The sequence below is a fragment of the Octopus bimaculoides genome, chromosome 4 (assembly GCF_001194135.2).
Source record: "Octopus bimaculoides isolate UCB-OBI-ISO-001 chromosome 4, ASM119413v2, whole genome shotgun sequence".
Taxonomy (NCBI): Eukaryota; Metazoa; Mollusca; class Cephalopoda; order Octopoda; family Octopodidae; genus Octopus; species Octopus bimaculoides.
This window is the reverse complement of record NC_068984.1, coordinates 106,602,975-106,609,743: the sequence shown is the minus strand read 5'-3', so window position 1 is coordinate 106,609,743 and position 6,769 is coordinate 106,602,975. Positions and strand designations below refer to the sequence as shown.

At 36.2% G+C, this 6,769-nt stretch overlaps 1 protein-coding gene across 1 annotated transcript in view; it reads left to right on the top strand.

Annotated features, from left to right (window-relative positions):
* LOC106875459 (FMRFamide receptor) overlaps window positions 1-6,769 on the top strand; it is a 180,719-nt gene that overhangs the window by 8,512 nt on the left and 165,438 nt on the right. The window lies entirely within an intron of this gene.

Here is a 6,769-nt window from a genome sequence, read left to right as displayed (position 1 = left end):
CATTATTATTTTCTAGTCTAGGCACAACGCCCGAAATTTTTGGGGATGGACCAGTCGATTAGATCAACCCCAGTACGCAATTGATACTTAATTTATCGACTCCGAAAAGATGAAAGACAAAATCGACTTCGGCAGAATTTGCACTCAGAACGTAAAGACAGACGAAATACCGCTAAGCATTTCGCCCGGCGTACTAACGTTTCTGCCAGTTCGCCGCCATGTGGCAGAAAGAGTATTAATACCATACGGCAATCATTATGTCCTGCTTGACATGGAAGTTCTGGCAGTACGTCCATATCGAGAAGGATATATATATATATCTTCTCTCTTTTACTTGTTTCAGTCATTTGACAGCAGACATACTGGTGCACCAGTCTTTCAGTCTTTTGGAGGCGACAAAATAAATATCAGTTAATCACTGGGTTTGACTTATTCCTCCCCACGAAATTGAGACCTTGTCCCCAAATTTTAAATCAATATTTCAACTGTTTACTGTGTTAAGATTTAACTATTAAAGAAGATACCTTGACCAGCAAGTAATTCTCTATGTGGTTGTTCAGGTGCAAGTAATAGCAGACGATTTTCCCTTCAGCTGCAATCAATTGTTCTAAATAAAAGTAAAAGGAGTGACTACATTGGGATAGTCATCAATGAAGCATTTTATGATAAATAAAACTACAGCTAAACCATAATAATATATTATTTACCTTATTGAAATTTCGAAAAAGTTGTTACTTGTCTTTGCTTCTATTAAGTTAGATTGAGCAAAATCTATGATTAAAGTGATCTAGTCATGAGTATCCAGTCTTTTTAGGGCTGTCAAGGAAATTATAGTTCAGTGAATGACTTTTTTGTTGATCAATGTTTCAATAGAAGTGGGTGCGGCTTCGTATATTTTAGTAACTACAGCGACCGCAATGTCTTGACGATGAAAGTGTACATGATTGATTTTCCACATCATGTCAACTCTTGAGACTAGCTACGAACAAACGTATTCTAGTCATTAGCTTTTAACCTTTATTTTTCTTACTCTGTTTAAGAGGATGAGATTTGATTTGAAAGAGAGATTTAGCAGCTATCTTCTTGAAGTCGAAGGATTTCGTAATTCTCCCTTGTTCGCACGTGAAAATTTATTTTCTTGCCTATGGACAGTGAACAAGAGAAGGAGAATAATAGTGTTAGATGCAATTAACTGGATCAGATTCGTCATCCGATGATATGTATGTTCAAATATGCAGTCACGTGTATCAGTGCTTTCTGGCAATTTTATTTGTTAATTTGAGAACGTATGTTTATAAGGCAAGTTACATGAACTATAAATATATGGGAAATCTATAAGGTTTTTATAGGTTACGCTTTTAGGAAATTTGCATTAATAAAATTTGTATTTTCTTTATTTTTCTATATATCATAAGAAATACTTGTGAATAAAAACAATGCATGAATCACTACAACTTGCACCTATTTAAAAAAAACAACATAATTGAATTATCATAAATGCATCAGACGTTTTCGAATTTTATTTTTAATACTATTATTACTATATACGAAATAAATATTTTGTATTTAGTAATAATTTAGTGATACAAGTGTACAAACTGTACACTTGTATCACTTTTCCTTTTCCATTTCTATCTTTCTTTCTATCCCCCTCTCTGTCTCTCTCTCTCTCTGTCTTTTTTTTTTGCTTACTTTTAGGCGATAATTTGTCTGTTCATTTTATGTGTGAATTACTCGATGTTATTGCTTATCACAAATATCGCAAATTGAGAACTTTTCTATATAATTTTGGAGCATGATGCACAACGGATCAATTCTCTAGGTGTAAAGTGCGCCATGACATATAATTATTCTACTACACTGCTATAGTCTACATATGTAGCGCTTCAATTAAGGAAGAAAAAAAACTAAAGTTATAGCTTATTATACACGCATTATTAATTTTATTCTTTGAACGATTGACTGAGAAACTATCGAACGAATTTGAGAATAAGATGTTATAGACACAAACATTTATATTATTTGTATTATTTTAAAAATAATATGCAAATATTAAAAAAATCATATATATTTGTATGTATATATATATATATATATACACATACATGCAAACACAACGCACACACACCCAGTACTCAACACTTATATCTGGTGGATAAATATTCTTTATTCGTGGATTAACAGTACCACCAATAGTTTTATGTGGAAAAACAGGAAATTCCTTTGGAATGAAACCAACCAAAAATGTGTGCCTATGTGTATATATATGTATATGTATATATATATGTGTATATATATGTGTGTGTGTGTGTGTGTGTGTGTGTGTGTGTGTATGTGCATGTTTGTGTGTTTGTGTGTGTATATATATATGTATGTATTTAGATATGTATCTATGCATGTATGTATGTATGTATGTATGTATGTGCATGTTCTTAATGGTCAGTAATGGTTTTCCTCGATCACCAGTAGACGACCAGTATGTGTGTATGTATACGAGTGAGAGGACAAACGAAAGAAAAGTGCACTTAACACATTTATGAAATGCTATTGGTGGTTGTGGTGACGAGGCTATCGTTATTGTTATCACTGTGCATATGTCACATACTATAAAATACACACTAACCATGGAATAAATGAATAAGGTTTTAACCATTCACACTTCCCACAGAATCCCTAACTACACACACAAGGAGACATGCAAGTACGCACATCCTCTTTCATTCGCTTTCTCTCTCTTCCTTTCCCTTTCTATCTACCTATCTATTTATCTATCTATCGCCGTCTTTCTATCTCTTTATCTCTCTCTCCCTCTCTCTTTATCTTTCTCTTTCTCACACACTCTTTCTTCCATATCCTCAAAATATAAATATGAAATCTGTAAAACTAGGAGACAGACGACAGACCTGAAATAAAGAGAGCATGTCAATGCTGCGTAACTAAATGGCGACGAAAGAACTCTGACGAAGGTAGCTGATTGATTAATTGATCGAACGATCCCTCAAACACTTGATTAACTTATTAATCAACTCGTTAATTGCTTCCCTGTAATATTGTAATATTAAATAACGTGAAATAGAACCAGTGCGTGTATTATTATTCACATACCTACCAAGATACAGTTATATGTAGATACAGTTATATATACATACATACCTATACACACACATACACACACATACACACGCACACACAAACACGCGCGCACACACATCCACCTACGTCACATCCAAATTATAGTTGTAATGGAGTTTAATTGGCAGAATCATTACCAAAAAGGAAAAAGGTTTTGCAGTTTTTCTTTTCCCTCTTTATATTCTGAATTCAAATCCAGCTAACATCAACTTTCGATGTCGATCACATAAAGTACCACTGAAGTATCAGAATCAATGGTATCAAACAACAAAAATTCTTTCTTTCGAAATGTATCTGTGTGTGTGTGTGTGTGTGTGTGTGTGTGTGTGTGTGTGTGTGTGTGTGTGTGTGTGTGTGTGTGTGTGTGTGTGTGTGTGTGTGTGTGCGTGTATGTGTGTATTGTGGCTTCACAGCTCAGATTGTCGTCTACTGCACTTCATTCACTGGTACACAAGGTCCAGTTCCAACCACATATACTTTTGTCTAGCATGAAAATTATTGTATAGTATAATATATTATAATTTGTTCAAGTTTTATCAATGTAATCCCGTATTAGAACAATATTAGAGATTGATTATACTTCGATGTCGTTCTATTTGATGTACATAATAGATTGAAGAGATGATAAGTGCCAGTAATATTAGCGTTTTCTTTTGAGACTGTATCTTCAGTACTACTTACGTATCTTACGCTATCTTAGGCATCAAACGCTTTAAAATCTAATGATTTCAAAGGAATTATATATTTTATGGTCCTGCATAAACTTCTAACAATTTTATAGTTTTTAAAATTACCGTTGAATTTCTACAGTGACTTTTAGTTACAACAATTATAATTGATTTTTAAGATAGGACCCAATTGCTCAATGCCATATATTTTAAGATGATGTAACTTACTCAATTACATAACTCACAGTGGTTAACTGTTTCCTTTTATAAAAATCCCCAAATTTGACTGCTGAGTAATAGGACCCTGTGCCTGTCCCAAGCATTTTCATGTTTGTACTAAATGTCCATGCTTCTTTTCATACTTTTAACCGTTGTTTCATTCGTTCTGAGTAATATATTGATACTTTGTTGTCTTTTTTTAACCATTCTGAAATCCTCTCATATCATAGATCCCTAATTATTGAACGTTTATTTTCAGTTCTTAATATGAAGAGTCACTTTTTATTTAATTGTTTACTTATTCATTTGCTTATTTATCATAATTGTTTTCGTCTATTTCTCGGAAAAAACATACTATCCACCCTTATGACCAGTTCGTCGGTTAAGCGGTATTTCTTTTCGTCTACTGCTAGACAACAATATCTGGTCGAATCTTCATTTCCCTGTTAGTGGGGAAATAATCGACTTGTTCACTCCCTCAAAATTTCAGGGCTTGTGCCTTTAGTAGAAAGCTTCCACATTTTTGTGATTTCAATTTGCAGATCTTTTTAGTGAGAAAGCTTTACGTATTCCTTTGTTGAGACATTTTGATCTTGCCCACAATGTTTGGTCGATTGGAGGCACTGCCACGTCTATTATTAGGCACTCTTGTTTCTCCCTCTTAAAGGTTACTATATCCGGCTTTCGGTGATCTAACACCTTGTCTGTCTGGAAGTCAAAGTCCCAGAGGATTTTTGCCCTCTCTTTTCCTCGATTACCTTTTCCGGTGTGTGTTGGTACAAAGCACCTGTAACCTCATATCCATACTTACGGCATAGTAGCCAGTAGAGGTTTTGGGCAAAACTTTCACAAGCACTAACAATGGGAGACACGCTTTCAACGCTCTTCCGCTTTGTAGAGGTCCGTTGCACTTATGCGGTATATATATATATATCTTTTCACTGAGTTGGTTTTCAATGCCTAGTCTTGGGCAGCAATGATTAGGCTTTCAGTATTCTTTTTTAGGTTACATTTATTGAGCCACCTCCATGATGCTTCCTGTCTTTTAATTTGTTGGTTTCACAGTGGAACTGACCATGTAATTCCATACACATTAGGGATTCGTCTCTCTCGTCGGCTGTTATGGCGGCGATCTAGCAGGATTGTTAGTAAGCAGGACAAAATACTTCAAGCCGATTATTCCGGCGTTATGTTTTTTCAAATTCCGCCGAGGTCGACGTTACTTCTCATCCCTTCGCGGTAGATCAATTAAGCACCAGTCGAGTATTGGCTTAAACGTAACCGAATAGCATCCCTTCCATCAAAATTTCAGGCCTTGTGCCTATAGTAGAAAGAGTCATTAGTATTGTTAGCAGAAAGACCGCTCTCCAGGCGGTCTCCTGCTGGATATTACGATTATAACAACGCCAAGGTCATAAGATTCGTTAGATTGTTGACCACTTACAGGGCGGTATTTTGTCGTTCTTTATGTTATGAGTTCAAAATTTGACGACCTTGACCTTGTTTTCATTCTTTCTACAACGAGAAAATAAGTACCACTTGAGCAATTTGGATAATCGACTAGCCCTTTACTCCGAACCTGCTGATCTTGCTTCAAAATTTTAAACCTTTATTATTATTTCTCTTCATCACGTTTTATTTCAGCTCCTGGAGTCTTACATGCGTAGCGAGCTTACTACCTGCAACATATGGTACCATGCTACCCATTCTTTTCAGCTATTTAATACTTTCCTGATTATTCTAGCCTTCCCAATGAGGCAAAAGTTTTAATAACAGTTCTAGTGAGCGCTCTGTTTCAATTTCCTTTATATTCCTCTTGATGATTACTGTTCCCAAGGACCCAACAATAATTGGCACTATCTTCACCTTCATTTTCCATAGCCTGGTTATTTCATACGCAAGAGGGTTGTATTTATTTATCTTTTTGCCTACCTTCTTGATTATTTGTATGTCAAAGGGGCATGCAACATCAACTATATAGCATATGTGGTGCATCTTATCCACCACCACTAGGTCTGGTCTGTATGCTCTCTATCACCTCATGGGTTTGGATTGGGAAATCCCAGTGGATTTTGCCAGTCTCCGAATCCGTCACACTCTGCGATTTGTGCTCATACCACGACTTGCCTCTCTCTAGCCCACCCCCTTTTCACACAGCTTCCAATGTAGCACTTTCGCTACCTGATTGTGACGCCACAACTTGTAGTGGTTTTGGGCAAGTCTAGGGCATTCGTTTGTGATATGGACAATGGTTTCATCCACTCTATTGAAGATGCGGCACAGCGGAGACACTTGCTCATTCCTAGGGTTCGTGGCTAAAGCTTGGTCTTGCGCTGCCAGTATAGTGCTCTCGGTCTCTTCTTTCAGTGTTTCTTTCATCAGCCAATCCCACCTATTTTTTCCAGTAACTAACTTCTGCTGTGGCTGCATGGAATTGATTGTGTAGTCCCTTCTTGTGTAATTCTTCTTCATGTCCTTTTTGCACTTCTTCCTTTTTTTTACTTTTTTTCTCTGCTTTAACTGTCACTAGCAAGATTTCCTTACTTTGGGCTTGGTATCTCATTGAGCTCTCGAGTTAGATACGCACGCAGTCTTCCACACTTATCAGCTCTCTTCCTCTATTTGCTCTCTTCATATATAGACGATCAGTATCCGCACGTGATAGTAGTAGTAGTAGTAGTAGTAGTAGTAGTAGTAGTAGTAGTAGTAGTAGTAGTAACAGCAGCAGCAGCAGCAGCAGTAGTAGTAGT